Below are 19,858 nucleotides of genomic sequence, written 5' to 3' on the forward strand. Positions count from 1 at the left end.
GACCATTGTCACCAAGGCTCGGTTTGCACCTAATGCAGATGCAATCATAGCAGGGTTCCTGTGCATCCTGGTTCACCATTTAAGGTCCAATTTCAGCCCAAATTTTGTGCTGAATTCAGACCTGATATGGACCAAAAGACGCACAGAGATATGTGAATCGGCTCAGTAGAGAGCCGTCACAATCTCCTGCTATTGTGGAGTGGATGCAGTGACCCCACATCCAATTTGCAATAATGTGAACTCAGCCTTAAACAGAAAGTGATGGCAAGTCCAAAATTATACAGTTGTCACCAAAGCAAAAAATGGGGAATCATTTTTCAATGAGGACACTTGTTTTAGTGACCCAATAGTGACCCAATAGTGATCTAAGAATGTAATTCTCACTTTAAACAGATTTCCTCTCATTTACTTTTATGTCTTCAGAACAGGAAATAAAGTGAATCTTCCTTTCAGGACCCAGGGTTTGATTTACTAAAACTTGGGAGTGCAAAATCTGTATGGATCTGTATGGATCTGTCAAAGCCTAATTGAACAAGCTGAAGTTAGAAGCTAATTGGTTACCATGTACAGCTGCACCAGATTTTGCACTCTCCGGTTTTAGTAAATCAACCCCACAGAGTAGTTAAAAATAAACTGTTAGACCACTTTCACACTGGGGCACGGCTGCGTTAGCAGTAAAGCGCCGCTAGTTTTAGTAGTACTTTTTGGCTGCTAGCGGGCGCTTTTAACCCCCACTAGTGGCCGATGAAATGATTAAAGTGCCCATGTAGCGGTGCAGCCGAATTGCTTTGCAGGTGCTTCAGCAGCGCTGCCCATTCATTTTAATTGGTAGAGGCGGTGGAGGAGCAGTGGCTGTAAAGATGCTGCTTGCAGGACCTTTTTTCCCATCCTGCAAGTTCACTGCCCCGGCGTGAAAGCACTCAGGCTTCCATGGGTGGCTTGAGAGGCACTTTACAGGTGCTAATTTTAGCGCAAACATGCCTGAAAAGCTCCTTAGTGTAAAAGGGGTCTAATGAGTTTTTAACCTTCCCTACCTTAACCAAAACATGTACAAAAAAAGTTACACTTTAAAGGTATCTGTGTTGACACTGCAACTGTCTGAATCAGCCATGCTTTACTGATATTTAGTAATTGTAGGGTCTACAAAAGGCAATAATTCTCATGCAATAAAAAGTCTGTGGCTTCAATCAAATATTTTAAAGTATATATTTTTTTACATTTCAGAGTGGTTGACAATTGTTTCTTTCCCAATTAGAATGAAGATATCCCAAACAGAACTGATTTAGTTAGCTGTTAATAAAAATAAGACATGCAAAAAAGTATAGGTCTGTAACTACAAGGTTGTAGGCTAGAAAAACATATAATAAAATCATGTACAAAGTATAGTAGTCCACGGCAAGCAAAGGTTTTATTATAGCTACATCAGACTGGTTGATGTGGTTGACTAGTAAATTACTACACTTTGCACATCATATTTTCTTTTTACGCTGCTTTAAAGAATATGCCCAAAGAGATCATTTTAGTACATCTTTCTACTGCATTATGATATATAAATGATTACTGCTGTTTGTTTAACAAAACCACAGAATTTTGAGCATTTCGAAGGAACATTGAACATGAAATATAATATCTAATGCTAAACTTTAGGCATTAGGGCCTTCATGACGGGTACCTCTGTCTCTTGTGACTATGGTTATTTTCCAGCTAGGCAAATGCATATTTAACAGTGTCAAGGCATAGCACAGTGCTGGACAGGTGGGCATTATAGCAGACTGCTAAGAGTAATTAATCTTCACAGTGGGATTCTAACATTCTTGAAAACATTCCATCAAAAATAAAATCTATATCCCTTTAAACATGAGAATGATTTTAACATCAACAGGGAGCAAAATGGAAAATTTTATTCTGCAAACCAAACACAGATATTTATTTTGAATGTAACTAGTAATACATCTTTCCAACTGTAGCAAGCACCTTATGCTTACTAAAGCATCGTGGAACATGAGGACGTGGGATGTGAATACAATCATAATAACCTGTGTGTAGCTAACGACTATTACTTTTATTTGAGTCTGTTTTTTCAATGATATAGAAAAGGGTCTAACTTTTTATACCACAATTTTATGCTCTTTTCAAAAACTTTAGGAGAAAACTTTTTTTTTTTTCATTGGCTCAATACTGAGTTGGAATGAACATAGATTGTTTAATACTTTTCTAATCTGTAGCCATTAAAAAAGAAAGCAAGCACACACACACACTACTGAGCATGCAGAGAAAAGGGGAGAAATTACTATACAAACACAACACAAATATATCCCTCTAGATTAAGAAAATACTGTATGTACAAAATATACATTAAAAATGTAACTAGATCAAGTAGAGGGTGACAAATATATTATAAAAAGACTAAACCTATATAATATTTTTTGATTTTCTCAAGGCAGAGTTTACTGGATAGGATTAGGGCTATAAAGGGGCAGAAAAGTGAAGTTACTAACTGACAAAGTAAAAAAGTACTGGGATGTGTGCTGATCAGAGACTGTGAGCAGAGGGTGCGATAGTACAGGGTCAAGAGAGTTAGTAGGGTGGAAACAGACCTGAGTGTCAGCATAATCTGACCACCGTGAAGGCAGCTGACTGAATCCGAGATTGATGTTGGTGTCTAAAAATGTAAATGCATAAACAGATGTGGAGGGGAGTTAGCCACAGAGTAAGTTTTTTTTTATAAAGGAAGTAAGTGAAATTAATGAGATCAATGGCGATGATATGGATGAATGATTGCAAATTCAAAGGTAAATGATATCAGTCAGTAAGGCATCAGAGAGTTTGTTTGAACACTAATCTTAAAAATATTGGTGATAATGAAGGAACAAATGATAATTAAAATTATTGTAAAGTTATGTTTTTGAAAATAACAAACATGTCTTACTTACCTGCTTTATGCAATGGTATGCACACTCTTGCACATTTCCTCCACTCTGGGCTTCTCCACTTCTCTGTGTGCCACAATAGAAAGCCGCTTCCTAAGGCAGCACAAGCGCAGGCTCAATCCCGAGCTGTGATCTGTGTGTCTATTGACATAAACAGAGCTGCTCAACTATACTTTCTCATCACTGGATTTGATTGTGCTCAGGTAAGTATTGTGGATAGGGACTGACAATAGAAGTATTTTGTTACCTTAATGCAGAAAATGCATTACGGTAAAAAGCTTCAGCCTTTATAGCCACTTTAAGGTGACATTTGGAGATGTGTGAGCCCTCATTGAGCAGCTGATAAAAAACCAAAATAAACGAAACAAGTTGTGGTCTGTGAAACCTTTACTATATTAAATCTACGTCTAGTAGACCTTTGGCAAAATGTTTGAATTGTTCAACCAATGCAGTGCAGTTGGTATGGGCAGTTGAATAGGTATGTTCTGGAACTGAGAAAAACAGTTATGATGGGACATAATGAACTGCCTGAAGGGGAAATTTATGAGCCATGGTTTGTGGTGGCAACTGATGTATTCTGTTACTGTTAACTGTGTGGAAGAAGTTTGTAGTGATGGTGCCATCTTGATTGCTAGTAAGAGTGATGTTCAGATAATCAATAGCAAGTTGGATGTGTCTGATAGATGAAGGTAAACCCCAGTAGTTGTGGTTTAAATGGGCAACAAAACTTGGTATGTTTTCAGGATTGCCATATCAGTATGGAGTCATCTATATAGTGTTTATATAAAGAGATTCTCAGTATGTGTAGATTATTAGAAGAAATACATTTTTGCTTGAATGCTCCCATGTTCAGATTTGCACAGTTTGGAGCAAAACTTATTTTTGGATTAACACTGGAATATAGACCGGAACAAAAAATGTAATATTAAAAAAAAAAAATGCTGGGAACAATTTTCTTTTTAAACTCATTGTAAAGACATGCGTTTAAGCCTAAACAATGTGTTACAATTATAAAAAGCATATGCTACATTAAAATTACATTAAACGTTTTAAAACAATTGTATTTAATTATAAAAGCTCTGCTGCTGTTAGAATAATGAATATGTGATCAGGGACAGGCTGTACTGCCTATAGGTGACCTTTGCCAGCTGTGTATGTGTTTCTCTTAGTAGATCAGTGTAAGGTATAATTATTATTATTATACCGTTCTTTTTAATAGTGCCAACAGATGCAGTATGCAGTGCTTTACAATGTAGAGGGGGGACAGTACAATTACAATCCAGTTTAATACAAAAATAATAGAAGGCCCCTGCTAATGGAGCCTACAATCTAAAAGTATCCTCACAACATTGTCCAGCAAGAAATCTTGTGAGCTTACGTGTTGTTTCATAAAGGATAACTTTTTTTGCTCTACCTATATCAGTTCATTCTTTGAAACATAGAGATAACCAACTGCTGCAGTCCCAATGTGAATGCATCCTATATCAAGCAAAGTAAAGGTAAGAAAAGGAAAATGAATGAACCTTACTGGTTTTTGGAGATATACTGCTGTGTTTGAGCATAGTTTATGTGCTTATTATATGTGAATGCTAATTTTAGTTCTCGAAGAAAGTGTTTAAAAATATAAACTGATTTTAGTTCTTAAAAATGTTGCCCTGTGTATGCTTACTTATGCGCATTCCTCATTTTATTTTTTTATTTCTTCTGTAATAGAGCCGCTAGTGTATCAATACTTATTTGTGCTGAAATTACCCCATCACGCTTGAACCATTCTTCACAATGGCAGAATCAAACAAAAGAAGGAGAAAAGTAACCAGCTAATGCAATACAAATCCGGAGATAGACTTTCATTAAAATTAATGCAGGCGTTGAAGAGCCAAAGAAAAAGATGTGCTAAATAGTAATTTGCTAAGGCTGCTTATCTCTATGAATTCACAAGGGAGAGACAGCACAATCATATCTTGGCACATGCCTAGTGCTCCCTGAGCAAGCCTCCATCCTGGTCCCTAATCTTATCTTTGTCATCTGTATCAGAAATTGTATAACAACCTCTTATTTATTTTCTGATTAACACAACCTGGCTTGAAAAGCCCTGAAGGTTATATTTACTCCCAAGAGTCCAACAGATTCACTCTCATTTGTTCGTCATAAAGGCCACCACCACACTTATATTTATTCAGCTAAAGCTGGCCACAGGCATTAGTGGGCAGTCAGTTATGCAGGCATAATTCAACAGCTTTTTTCCTGACTACTATATAAACATGGATGTTACAAAACATCTGAGCATGCATGTATATGCCTATGAAAACAGAAGGCAAGGCATGTCCAGATGCCTGCTTATTTTGGAAAAGAGCAAAAAGTGTAGGCCAAAATTATCCAAAAGGATACAGAACTGCTTTTTCTCTACAGCAGGTCAAATGGGTGATCCTGTCACATTTTCTTGATGTCCGTAGTTATGAGGCTCATTTTTTTAAAAATGACATTGCTTCTGGTGCAACTTTATTTAATAGTACCAGTGCTGCTGTTGATTAGAAAAAACAAAACAAAACTCAAGCTATTCAAAAAAATTATGGATGATGTTATTGAGTAGAGTAGAGGCAGAGTGGTGCCCAGTGCAGTTCCTTAAATTAATCAGTTGATGCAACCATAGTTAGGGTTGGGAATCCTCTAGTGGTAGAATTGTGACTGGAGTATATCATAAATAGTGAGGAAGTACCAGCCCTGCCCCTGACAGTGCAGGGCAAGCTTTGTTAAGGGGACTCTATAGATAACCTGGTAGGAGTTGATCTGGAGAGTTGGTCTTAAACAGCAGTACAAGAACCAAGGGATGGTAAAGATGTGATCTTTGAGGCTATAATTTCTGGAGCTTCACAGGAGGGAAGCAAGGAGGGAGAGGTACAGGACCAGTGGCACTACCCACATCCCTTTGACTTGGGATGTAGGACTCTTTCAAAACCCCCTAAAGGTATGGGCTGTTTCTTGACTCAGCTTCCATCTCTGCTGTTATCTGTTTGCAAATAAGGAATGTGCACCTGTGGGATGACAGAAAGAATGTTTATATGTAGATCAACTACATTGTGTGGAATCTTCCTTCTCCCAAACTCAAGATGAGAATGTCTTTTGGAAGAGAAAGGGATTCTGGGCTTGATTGCTATAAGGGGCATTGCTGTAAGTCCTTCCAGTGATATACAACAGGCTAGTGGTGGCGCTAGTTAGGCCAGATTGGAAGTTTCTCGTAGGTGCTTCTGTAATGGCACCCAGGGAAGGACCCCTTGCCCATAGCACCTCATTGTATTTTGGGGACCAATCTATGCTGGGCAGGAATGAGTTAAAGAGTACAGGTGCTCTCCCACCGTGAGGCTTTGCATGTTGAAGATATACAACCCAGCATGTAGCTATGGCACAACACAACAACTGTATTTGGGCAGACTTTATGAACATAAAATGTTTTAAGGATATTGCTGATCGTATTCCCTATATGAAAAGGTGGCTTCAGAATTGGGGTACACCTTTGTTTACTTGGATTCATTAATTTAATTGTTGTGTCAATGTGAACTTGATGGGACAGCATCAGACTTACTGTCAATTTTCGAATTTTGCTAATTAAAAAGATTTAAGAAAATGTTTGTTAAGAATTTCCCAGAATTTATGGTTGGGTCATACACTGCCTGTTTAACCACTTAAGGATTGGAAGGATGTGTACCCTTAAAGACCAGGCAATTTTTGTGATACGGCACTGCGTCACTTTAACCACTTAAGGACCGCCTCACGCCGATATACGTCGGCAGAATGGCACGGCTGGGCACAATCACGTACCTGTCCGTGATTCTTTAAGTGCCCAGCCGTGGGTCGGGAGCATGCCTCCGGCGGCGCGCTCCCGACCCGGTCCTGTGCTCCATGACCGTGGCCGTGGAACCAGTGGACCCGATCGCCACTGGTGTCCCATGATCGGGTCACATAGCTGAAGAACGAGGAGAGGTCTGTGTAAACAAACCTCTCCCCATGCTTCCCTGTGTGGCTGTCACCGATCGTCTCTTCCCTTTTATAGGGAATGACGATCAGTGACGTCACATGCCAGGCCACGCCCCTACAATGAAAAAAAACACATAACGTCATACATAACACTACACTGCCCCCTAGTGGTTAACTCCTTCACTGCCAGTGTCATTTACACACGGATCAATGCATTTAAATAGCATTGGTCCCAAAAATGTGTCAAAAATGTCCAATGTGTCCGTCATAATGTCGCAGTCACAATAGAAATCACCGATCGCCGCCATTACTAGTAAAAAAATAAAAATAATAAAAATTCTATAAAACTACCCCCTATTTTGTAAACGCTATAACTTTTGCGCAAACCAATCAATAATCGCTAATTGCGATTTTTTTACCAAAAATATGTAGAATAATACGTATCAGCCTAAACTGAGGAAAAAAATGTTTTTTTATATATTTTTGGGGGATATTTATTATAGCAAAAAGTAAAAAATATTGCATTTTTTTCAAAATTGTCGCTCTATTTTTGTTTATAGCGCAAAAAATAAAAACCGCAGAGGTGATCAAATACTACCAAAAGAAAGCTCTATTTGTGGGAAAAAAAGGACACCAATTTTTTTTGGGAGCCGCGTTGCACGACCGCGCAATTGTCAGTTAAAGCGACGCAGTGCCGAATCGCAAAAAGGGGCCTGGTCCTTTGGCTGCAAATTGGTCCGGGGCTTAAGTGATTAACTGACAATTGCCGTGCGAAGTTGTACCCAAACAAAATGTATGTCTTTTTTTCCCACAAACACAGCTTTCTTTTGGTATTTGATCATCTCTGCTGTTTGTTTTTTTTGCGCTATAAACAAAAAAAGAGAGACAATTTTGAAAAAAACAATACTTTTTACTTTTTTCTATAATAAATATGATGAAAATTTAAATAAACTATTTCTTCATCAGTTGAGGCCAATATGGATTCCTCTACATATTTTAGTAAAAAAAATAAGCGTATATTGTATGGTTTGCACCAAAGTTATAGTGTCCACAAAATAGGGTATAGATTTATGGCATTTTTATTATTTATTTATTTTTTACTAGTGATGGTGGTCGATCTGTGATTTTTTTGGAACTATTGTCATTTATACAGTGATCAGAGCTAAAAATAGCCACTGATTACTGTATAAATGTCACTGGCAGGAAAGGGGTTAACACTAGGGGGCGATGAAGGGGTTAAGTGTTCCCTAGGGAGGTGTTTCTAACTGTGGGGGCAGTGTACTGACTAAAGGAAGAGAGAGTTTGCTGTTCCTAAATCACTAGGAACACCAGATCTCTCTCTACCCCCCTGTCAGAATGGGGATCTGTCTGTTTACATTGACAGATCCCCATTCTGGCTCTCTGCCGAGTGATCCCTGGACACTGCGGCCACCGGCCACACGCATCAGCTCTGGCGTAGTGTCGAGGGCATGTCCCCCTATAGTTTCTTAAAGCGGCTGACGTACAATGAAGGCGATTTGCGCAGCTGTGCCAACCTACCGCAGTACAACCGTAGTAGTTAATGTCAGATTAGGTCTAAAACAAAACATCTGCTGCAACATCCATAGGAACCTATTGACTGTTTTTCTCTTGATGAATGAGGCTCATTCTGTCTTTGTTCAAGTGTATAAGCATACAATTCACAGAATGGTACTTAATAAACAGAAAAAAAAATAACAGTTTCAACAAACCCTTATAACAAGTAATAATAAAAATTCATGCTGCTACAAGAAGAATTACATTTTGTTAAGGTGACAGATATGAAACAATTAGTTCCATACAGCATCTACACAAAATAATCCCTCAATTTAATGTATCATTCTGAATCCCCAAAGAAACACAGATTGAAATTTCAACCATAATTCAAGTGTAACGGTAGGGTGAAATTTGCTGTTCTGCATTTACTGTCTGAGCTAAATATTCCTCTGAGCTTCTGATAGCCACACCAAGCAAAACACAAATGTAATTCTACTGTGTGGTATTCAATCATTTATGAAAGCACTATTTTTAAGTCAGTGGATTTTCATTAAAGCAAGAGTGCCGAGATGTGCTAAAGTAAAAGCAAAGTATTAGTAGTGCAGTTAGGTTCTTGTGAGAAAAATAAAGTCATTTTTTTGCAAGCATATTAGTCCTTAGAAATGAATAGGCTAATTTAAACCCTTACTCTGGGCTGAGCTAAAACCAGAAAAAATGTTGATTAAAAATATAATTTGTTAGTGGATGGCAAAAACAGAGAAATAATTACTCTTCTATGGCTCTTTAACCAAAGGGTGACAGGAAGAACCGAGATGGAAGCTGAGACTGTGTAAATGCCACATCAGTGCATGCATGTGGTTCTCAATTTCTTCTATTGCTCTCCCATATGGTAAGTGTTGATGTCAAACAGCTGCCGGAAAAGTCTTGCACATACTAGACTATATATACAGTACATGCACTATATTGCCATGCCTTTATGGACCTTGTTTGTGCACTCACACACAGCCATGATGAAACAGGAAAGGGCCAAAGCATGCAGTTGTCCAAAATGTCTTGGTATGCTGATGCCTTAAGAGTTCCTTTCACAGGAGCTATTGGGTCAAACACACCCCCTAAAAACCAACGCCACACCATAATCCCCCCTCCACCAAATGATTTGGACCAGCGCACAAAGCAAGGTCCATAAAGACATTGATGAGTGGGTTTGGAGTGGAGGAATTGACCTCAACCTGATAGAACACCTTTGAGATTAATTAGAACGAAAACTGCGAGCAAGGCCTTCTCCTCCACATCAGTGCCTGACCTCATCAATGTGTTTCTGGAAGAATGGTCAAATAGTCCCATAGACATGCTCCTAAACCTTGTGGACGGCCTTCCCAGAAGAGTGGAAGCTGTTATAGTTACAAAGGGTGGGCCAACTCAATATTGAATCCTACCACATCAGAGGGCTTTGCGGGCCACATGTGGCCTCCGGGCCACTGGTTGGGCACCCCTGTATTAAAGGATATATCAGAATCAGAAGGAAATCTGAAAACATAGATCTTCTTCTGGTTATATGGCTTTTCCAGCTAGTAGGTACACCACACAGATGCTTGATATTTTTTGTGTTTCATATAAAATGGGTATACAGTATAATATTATCAAAGCTAAAGAAATTAATATATATAGATTTAAAAAAAATGTTAAACATACATATGCGACATTGCTTATTGTGATTATGCAGTCTTCTATCGAGTCAGCAGATTGAATCCTAGTCCCATAGGCAGCTATTCTAGCTTTCAGTTGTGATGAAAGAAGCTCCCTGAATGCAAATGAATCATCACAGTAGTGACTTCTTCTACGGCTTCTTAATAGAAAATTTTCTTCAGACAATCAGAGTTACAAAGCAAGCTTTGTTTGTTGTACTGTCTCTTTAGTTAGCCCACAGTGGTTTGGGAGTCTTTTCTCAAATATTACAATTGTATTTGTAAAACAAAAATTGTATGTATAACAGTAAAAAAAAAATGATGTACAAAAAAAAGTTTAAAAAAATTATAAAATGTCCCAAAAATGTATTAGCTTACCTTTAAAGAGATTAAATGAAGTGATCCTGGTGATCTGGCTAGCTATGCTTTATTTCAGCCAATACAACAACAAATGTAGTTCTGCTTTTCATAGATATTACATGTAAGTAATGATAATCATAGGTAACAATAACAGCAGGAAAAAAAAAAACTGCGCAGATAAACCCTGCCAAATTTACAAAAGATGACCGATAGTAAGAATGGACTACTACATGTGAATAGTAGAGATTAGCTCATAAAAAAAACTTGTAGCAGGTAAATACACTGGTAATGTTTCATGAACCTAAGTCTAATTTCCTATTTCCGTATACACGGTCGGATTTTCTGACAGAAAATGTGCGATTGGATCATGTTGTTGGAAAATCTGATTGTGTGTGGGCTCCATCTGACTTTTTCCATCGGATTTTCCGACGCACAAAGTTTGAGGACAGGATCTAAAAGGATCAAAATTTTTCCCCGTGAGACGATTGTGGGTATCCCCGCGGGACAATTCTGATCATGTGTAGACAATTCCAACAGACAAAATACCATGCATACTCAGAATAACCTAAGAGACGAAAGCTATTAGCTACTGGCCCATTTATAGTCCTGACGTCCGTGTTTGACGTCACCTCATTCAGAACGATTGGATTTTCCAACAACTTTGTGCGACCGTGTATATGCAACACAAGTTTCGGCCAAAATCTGTCGGAAAAAATCAGACAGATTTTGTGGTCGGAAAGTCCGACCATGTGCACAGGGCATAAGGCCTGGTTCACACCTAAGCAGTTTGCAGTTTGCATATTCCAGGTGCATTTTGTGTTTTTCAATACATGTTTTTGATCCATTGAAGTCTATGGAATCAAAAACCACAAAAAAGACCCTGGCCTTTTCCATGAAATGCAGAGATGTGAACATAACCCATAGGAAACCATGTTACATGTACTGTAGCGTGTATCTGTGAAACAGAAAATGCGCAAAAAAAGTGTGAGCCAGGCCTTAGGCTGAATTCACACCTATGCATTTTTAGTGCTTTTTGAATTTGACAGTTTTGCACAACAGAAAGTGTTCCATAGGAAACCATGGTAGATGGACTGTAGTGCAAATCTGTAAAATGCAGAAAGCACTAAAAAAAAGCATAGGTGTGAATCCAGCCTAAGACATCAATGAAATTCAATAAATTGCAATAACATGCATAAAATAGCAGTAGATGGAATAATAGTATCCTCTTTCTCCCCCATCTTGTGAGTGCAATTTAGCCATGTTTTAAATACATGTTTTAAATACATTCATATGTCTATAGGCGCCTTTGCGCTGGTCTATCTTTTTTTTTTATCTCAGCAATTACAGTCGTTTTTTTCTGTATCAATATTAAAAATGCTGTTCAGGTATTTCAAAGAAAACCAAAGATATGGCAAGCATGAAATGGCAGTTCAGGTTTAACTCTGGATACTCTATTTCTCAGCTTCTGGTATGCAGAAATTATGGTACATAGTAAAGCAGATGGCCATAATAAATTGTACAAACTGATTTACAACATTTTCATGAGCTGTGGTGCTGTGGTTTGCAATTCCCTGCGCTTTCCAAAACAAATAAATACACAGATAAAATACACTGTTTCAATAGAACCAGTTTATGCCAATATGTTGAGTTGCAGTGTCTTGAGAAGATACACTACATCAGCCTTTCTGAACCTGTTTAAATGCAGAGGAAACTTGAAATTTTTCTGATCTCAGGGAACCCCTGCTAATAATCAACATATCTACAGCTCATGGTACGATAGTGTGATTGTCAAAAAGAAGACTGTTGCCCACATTTGTGGTCAGTATGAAGAATTTCCCAGTTACAAATAGCTAAACACTCATTGATTTCAGTGGTTACTTATCTAAGAGGCAGAAATTACTCAATGCTCAAGAAACCCCCTAGCAATCTCTGGAGGAGCCCTAGGGAGTCCTGGTTGGGAAAGGCTGCATTACATATTGGGACTGATTTACTAAAGGCAAACAGACTGTGAACCTGCACAAGTGCAGTTGCATTCCGCACATGCAGTTGCTCCAGAGCTTCACGTTACAAAGAATACTCAATCACCTGCAGGGAAAATGAAAAAAAATGCATTTTTGCTTGCACACGATTGGATGATGGAAATAAGCAGAGTTTTACCACATTTCCTAAGCTTTGGAACACATTCACTTACAGAGTTCAACTGCACCTGTGCAAGTGCACAGTCTGATCACCCTTAGTAAATCAACCCCACTGCATTTTTGGTGCGCTAGTATTAGTAATACTAGTAAATTTGTATTTTTCCATTCAAATAACCTGAAATGAAATCCACAATGTAGCCACATCAACACACTTTAACAGAACACACATCAAGGCATGTATTTCTGGTTAAAACCCAGCCTTCGGTTGTTAAGAAGTCATTGAGAGACACATTTTGACCCCTGCTGCAAAAAAATAAATGAAAAATATCATCAAAAGTGAATTTATTTCAGTAATTCAATTCAAAAAGTGAAACGTATATATTTTATATAGTGTAATTCATGCAAAAGGAGCCCCAACCAAGTATTGAGTGCATACTATATTGTACATGGACATACTTTTCAGTAAGCCAAAATTTCTGTTTTGAAAATCCTTTTTTTTATTGATCTTATGTAATATTCTAATTTTCGGAGATACTGAATCTTGCATTTTCACTATAATCATCAAAATGAAAAGAAAGCAATGCTTGAAATAAATATATTACTCCGTGCGTATTGCATCTAAATAAAACATACGAGTTTCACTTTTTGAATTGAATTACTGAAATAAATTCACTTTTTGATGATATTCAAATTTTATGAGATGCACCTGTATGAGGCATAGAGAAAAAATTATGCTAATGGTTCATGGGACCAAATTATATATATTTTTTATATAATCAGACCTGCTTAGACCCTAACAACTAGGTATATTATGATTGTTTGAATCATGTGAAGTCCAAAAATAGGATGTTTTTCTTTAAGGGTTGCCTTTCTTAATTGCACTGGAGTTATGCTATGAGGCCTACCTAGATGTAAAGCATGCATAGACAAAATCTTCTTTAGGTAACTACTTTAGGCTGTTCACAGACGTTTAGAATTCTCACAGGTGGTAAGACATCTATCAGTCATTGCAAGGTTACCATAACCTAGAACTAACTATCTGTTTTAGCCTATAAGTGATGCGCAAATGTTTCCTTATATTTGGAGACAAGGGAATCGCTGTTGATTATTTCTATGCTTATCTCTTGCAATACTTGGCTCATACATTCCCAAGCTAACAAAGATGTTTACATTTGTTGTATCACTTGAGAAAGCCTGCTTGTATATTTTTGACTGTTCAGATCTGCTATATTGTTTCATACAGACTCAAACATGTGAAACAAAGTCTTGTGACAAGTACATTTAATTTTGCTGAGGTAATTTGCTCTTCAATTAACTCCTGTTTCAGCACCTGCTTGTCCTTCATGGTGTCTCAGACACAGGATTCATTGTCCTTGCATTTTTTTCCTTAGTTGAGATTTTAATGAGAAACTTACAAAAGCCCTTGAGGTGTGTTAAAGTGTATTTTCTTTGGTTGAGCTTTAATAATTTGTGATTGGTATATTGTAATAATACCCAACAATTTCGATGCTGTAAGCACTAAAATAGCATGTTGTGCCAAAGCACATATTTTAGGTTAGTGAAAAAAAAGCATGGGGATTTATTTATCTTTTTGGTAGCTTGCTAACACATTCAGGCTTGAGATCAACTTTAACCACTTGACCACTGGGCACTTAAACCCCCTTAATAACCAGACCAATTTTCTGCTTTTGGTGCTCTCACATTTTTAATGACAATTACTCAGTCATACAACACTGTACCTATTTGAAATTTCTGTCCTTTTATTTCACACAAATAGAGCTTTTTTTTTGGTGGTATTTAATCACCGCTGGGTTTTTTATTTTTTTGCGCTATTTCTATAAAAGTAAAAAAACTAAAAATTCTGTAAAAAATGTATTTTTCTATGTTTCTGTTATAAAATTTAGCAAACTAGTAATTTTTCTTCATATATTTTGGCTGAAATTTATACCACTACATATTTTTGGTAAAAATAACCCAAATCGGTGTATATTATTTGGTCTTTGTGAACGTTATAGAGTCCACAAGCTATGGTGCCAATCTCTGAAAATTGACCACACCTGAAGTACTGATGGCCTACCTCATTTCTTGAGACCCTAACAAGCCAGGAAAGTACAAATACCCCCCAAATGACCCCTTTTTGGACATTCCAAGGTATTTGGTAAGAGGCATGGTGAGTTTTTTGAAGTTGTAATTTTTTCCCATAATTCTTTGCAAAATTAAGATTTTCTTTTCTTTTTTTCACAAAATTGTTATATTAGCAGGTTATTTCTCACACACAGCATATGCATAGCACAAATTACACCCCAAAACACATTTTACTACTGCTCCCAAGTATGGCAATACCACATGTGGGAGACTTTTACATAGTGTGGCCACATACAGAGGCCCAACATGCAGGGAGTGCCATCAGGCGTTCTTGGAGCATAAATTACACATAAAATTTCTTGACTACCTCTTACATTTTTGAAGGCCCTGGAGAACCAGAACAATGGAAACGCCCCAAAAATGACCCAATTTTGAAAAGAAACAACCCAATGTATAATCTATGAGGCATATCGAGTCTTTTGAACATGTCATTTTTTTTCTACAAGTTTTTGAAAAATGTGTAAAGAAAATGAGAACGCATTTTTTTTACACAACGTTGTCCATTTACACAATATTTCTAACACATAATAGGTACATACCAAAAATTACACCCCAAAATAGATTCTCCTACTCCTTTTGAGTATGACGATACCACATGTGTGAGACTTTTCCACAGCGTGGCCACATACAGAGGACCAATATGCAGGGAGAACCATCAGGTGTTCTAGGGACACAAGTTTCAAATCTAATTTGACTACCTATTACACTTTTGTCAGGCACTGTAGTGGCATGGATGTGGCATGGATGAGCATGAATGGGGATGGATGAGCCGTGGATGGGGATGGCTGAGCATGAATGAGTATGGCTGGGTACGGCTGAGTATGGCTGAGTATAGAAGGGATGGCTGGGTATGACTGAGTATGGCTGGGTATGACTAAGCACAATTGAGTATGGCTGGGTATGGCTGAGGAAGGCTGGGTATGGCTGGGTCCGGCTGGGTATGGCTGGGTATGATTGAGTACGATTGAGTATGGGTGGGGATGCAGAGTATGGCTGGGTATGCAGCGTATGGATGGGTATGGCTGGGTATGCAGAGTATGGCTGGGTATGCAGAGTATGGATGGGTATGCAGAGCATGCAGAGTATGGATGGGTATGCAGAGTATGGATGGGTATGCAGCGCATGCAGAGCATGGATGGGTATGCAGAGTATGGATGGGCATGCAGAGTATGGATGGGTATGCAGAGCATGCAGAGTATGGATGGGTATGCAGAGTATGGATGGGTATGCAGCGCATGCAGAGCATGGATGGGTATGCAGAGTATGGATGGGCATGCAGAGTATGGATGGGTATGCAGATTATGCAGATATGGCTGGGTATGCAGAGTATGTAGAGTATGGCTGGGTATGCAGAGTATGGCTGGGTATGCAGAATATGCAGAGTATGGCTGGGTATGCAGAGTATGCAGAGTATGGATGGGTATGCAGAGTATGGATGGGTATGCAGAGCATGCAGAGTATGGATGGGTATGCAGAATATGGATGGGTATGTAGAGTATGCAGAGTATGGATGGGTATGCAGAGTATGGATGGGTATGCAGCACATGCAGAGCATGGATGGGTATGCAGAGTATGGAGGGGCATGCAGAGTATGGATGGGTATGCAGAGTATGGCTGGGTATACAGAGTATGGCTGTGTATGCAGAGTGGGGCTGGGTATGCAGCAGGGGAGGGCTGGCAGCCTTAGGCCTGGGGGACAAATCCAGTCAAGTGGCCCATTGAAACCCCGAATCAGCTCACCATCCATCTACACCCCATTCCCTGTACAGAGAGAGAGAGAGACTGCTTGACACTGCCGGTCACTCTCTCTGTGCAGGCAGTGTGAAGCGGTCACTCTCTGTGTGGGCAGAGTGAAGCGGTCACTCTCTGTGCGGGCAGTGTGAAGCAGTCACTCTCTGTGCAGGCAGTGTGAAGCAGTCACTCTCTGTGCAGGCAGTGTGAAGCCGTCGCTCTCTGTGCAGGCAGTGTGAAGCAGTCACTCTCTCTGTGCAGGCAGTGTGAAGCAGTCACTCTCTCTGTGCAGGCAGTGTGAAGCAGTCACTCTCTCTGTGCAGGCAGTGTGAAGCAGTCACTTTCTCTGTGCAGGCAGTGTGAAGCAGTCACTTTCTCTGTGCAGGCAGTGTGAAGCAGTCACTCTCTGTGCAGGCAGTGTGAAGCAGTCACTCTCTGTGCAGGCAGTGTGAAGCAGTCACTCTATGTGCAGGCAGTGTGAAGCAGTCACTCTCTCTGTGCAGGCAGTGTGAAGCAGTCACTCTCTGTGCAGGCACTGTGAAGCAGTCACTCTCTCTGTGCAGGCAGTGTGAAGCAGTCACTCTCTGTGCAGGCAGTGTGAAGCAGTCACTCTCTGTGCAGGCAGTGTGAAGCGGTCACTCTCTCTGTGCAGGCAGTGTGAAGCGGTCACTCTCTGTGCAGGCAGTGTGAAGCAGTCACTCTCTGTGCAGGCAGTGTGAAGCGGTCACTCTCTGTGCAGGCAGTGTGAAGCGGTCACTCTCTGTGCAGGCAGTGTGAAGCAGTCACTCTCTCTGTGCAGGCATTGTGAAGCAGTCACTCTCTCTGTGCAGGCATTGTGAAGCAGTCACTCTCTGTGCAGGCATTGTGAAGTGGTCACTCTCTCTGTGCAGGCATTGTGAAGCAGTCACTCTCTCTGTGCAGGCATTGTGAAGCGGTCACTCTCTCTGTGCAGGCATTGTGAAGTGGTCACTCTCTCTGTGCAGGCATTGTGAAGCAGTCACTCTCTCTGTGCAGGCATTGTGAAGCAGTCACTCTCTCTGTGCAGGCATTGTGAAGCGGTCACTCTCTCTGTGCAGGCAGTGTGAAGCGGTCACTCTCTCTGTGCAGGCAGTGTGAAGCGGTCACTCCCTGTGGGGGCAATCATTTTGGAGCAGTCTCTCAGAGAGAAACTCCATGATTGCCCCCAGAGAGACTGAAAAAAAGAGCTTGCCCCTTCCCCACACCCAGTACAAAGACCAATAAGACTGCAGGAAGATGAAGACTAAAGACTGTGCTGTCACTGCCGCCACACTAAGTGCTACCTGTGGAGTGCGGAGCTTCTCTGGTGGGTGAGCACCACACCACTGGGCAAGCCTGCAGGGATTGATATTTAGAGGGTTAAAACAGGCAGGGATGAAATGTAATATCAACTCCTCACTGCCTGTCAAATGCCTCTGAAAAGTGGCCTAAGCATGGATCACTTTTTAGAGGAGTGGCTGCTGCAAGTAAATACAAGCCTTTAGTGTGCTGCAGTGAGAGTGTACTGGTGACTTTCACAGTCCCCCAGACTTCTTTTAGGTTGCACATTTTTGCTGCATTTTCTGGAATTGCACCAAAGAAGCAGCATGCAGGACATTTTGTGCACTTTCAGAACATGCAGTAAAAATGTGCAGCCTCTATGGGACGTTGGATAACATGCAGGAAGACTGCCAGGACACCAGCACTGCAGCCAAACGGCAGCATGCCAGTGTAAACCCACATCATACCACCTAGAAGGTACTGTTCAGACTGTTAAAAAAAAAAAAACTCTTTGGCTGCAGAGAGGGGGAGGGAGGAGTTCACTTACTTGGATGGTCTCAGCCTCCCAGGAGCCTCACTGGATTCTAGCCGACTGCTCAGATTCATTGAACTTTCCCGCCCCACACATCCTCTTCACAGACAGCACACTGGCTGCCCCGAGTGTGGGCGGGGAAAAAAGCAGGTTCAGCCTCTGCCAGCCAATGGTGTGGAGTAGGGAGGGGCTGGGCGGGGCTGTGCTGTGTAACACAGACTGTCAGCCCTGACATGAAGACATCGCTGGATCACAGTACTGGATTTGGCCAGCTCAAGATCTGCGCATGTGTGCTCTTGAACTGACAGCACAGCAGCCTTTGCCACAGCATATCATAGCAGCCCAGGGGGCAATTGCATCCCTGTCCCCCAGCCCAGCCCGCCCCTGGTATGCAGAGTATGGCTGGGTATGCAGAGTATGTAGAGTATGGCTGGGTATGCAGAGTATGGCTGGGTATGCAGAGTATGTAGAGTATGGCTGGTTATGCAGAGTATGGCTGGGTATGCAGAGTATGGATGGGTGAGCATAGATGGATGGATCGATGGATCTGTCACTGAGCAGCACTGTGGGCACTACACATGCAGCCCACAGCGCTGCTGCCACCGATCTCTCCCCTCTCCGCTCACACTGTCATTTGACAGAGCGATCACGTGGTAAATGGCCACGATCAGCTGCTGTTCACCATGATGCGCCGGGTCCTCTGGACACGGCGTTCATGGAAGTTCTTGGGTGCACGCTCCAGGGGGCGCAAGAGAGCGGAATTCTGGGAGGATGTCATAGTACGTCCTCCCAGAGTTAAGCAACCGTCCTGTAGCCATCATTCGGCTATGGGGCAGTTGCTAAGTGGTTCATTTGTGAATGTCCCCATTGTGTTCTGGGAAACACACATGTCCCAGAAAGCAATGGGGCAGCTTGCCGAAGAGGAGGAAGCACCACAGAATAGGAAGAGGCAGATTAGGAAGACTGCCTAGCAACAGGGGTTTCTGGTAAGTTACATTTTTTTTCAATTTTTTTTAAGAATATTAATGCTATTTTTATTTTTAGGGTGGCCCTCCGCTTTAAGGGGCTCATTCATAGCAGAAAGCAGATATTGTTATCCCCTTTTCTGTTTTACTCAGAATTGTTACATACACAGCATTCTGCATTTTGCAGGCCATTCATAAAATGCATACAGCAATGTGAAGCATGCAGTATCCTACATGTTCCTTATCATATACAGTAAAACCTTGGTTTGAGAGAAACTTTGTTTGAGAGCGTTTTGCAAGACAAACAACATTTTTAAATACATTTTGACTTGATATCCAAGCGATGTTTTGATATAAAAGTAGTGTCATGTCACAACTGAGTAAAAAAAAAAGAGAAGAGAGGAACCTCTAAATGTAGAAATATGGTTACATTTAATGAAGGTACAACATTTAGCAACATATTTCTACACTTTGAGGCGTCTCTCTTCTCTTTTGTACTCTGTAGTTCCTTCTGGATTTTACTTCTAATCCCCTTGTGTAGGCTTCCACTTGTGGATGGAAATGTTATGGTTACACAACCAGGTCACATTGCTATGATCTTTCTAAA

The 19,858-nt window shown here is 40.4% G+C and overlaps 1 protein-coding gene across 3 annotated transcripts in view; it reads right to left on the reverse strand.

Annotated features, from left to right (window-relative positions):
• The window catches only part of EPHA5 (EPH receptor A5), a 512,956-nt gene that overhangs the window by 370,982 nt on the left and 122,116 nt on the right, over window positions 1–19,858 (reverse strand). The gene's annotated exons all lie outside the window — the stretch shown is intronic.

Source organism: Lithobates pipiens, unplaced genomic scaffold, assembly GCF_037356315.1.
Source record: "Lithobates pipiens isolate NorthernLeopardFrog02 unplaced genomic scaffold, aLitPip1_a1.2 Scaffold_13, whole genome shotgun sequence".
In the NCBI taxonomy this organism is placed as follows: Eukaryota; Metazoa; Chordata; class Amphibia; order Anura; family Ranidae; genus Lithobates; species Lithobates pipiens.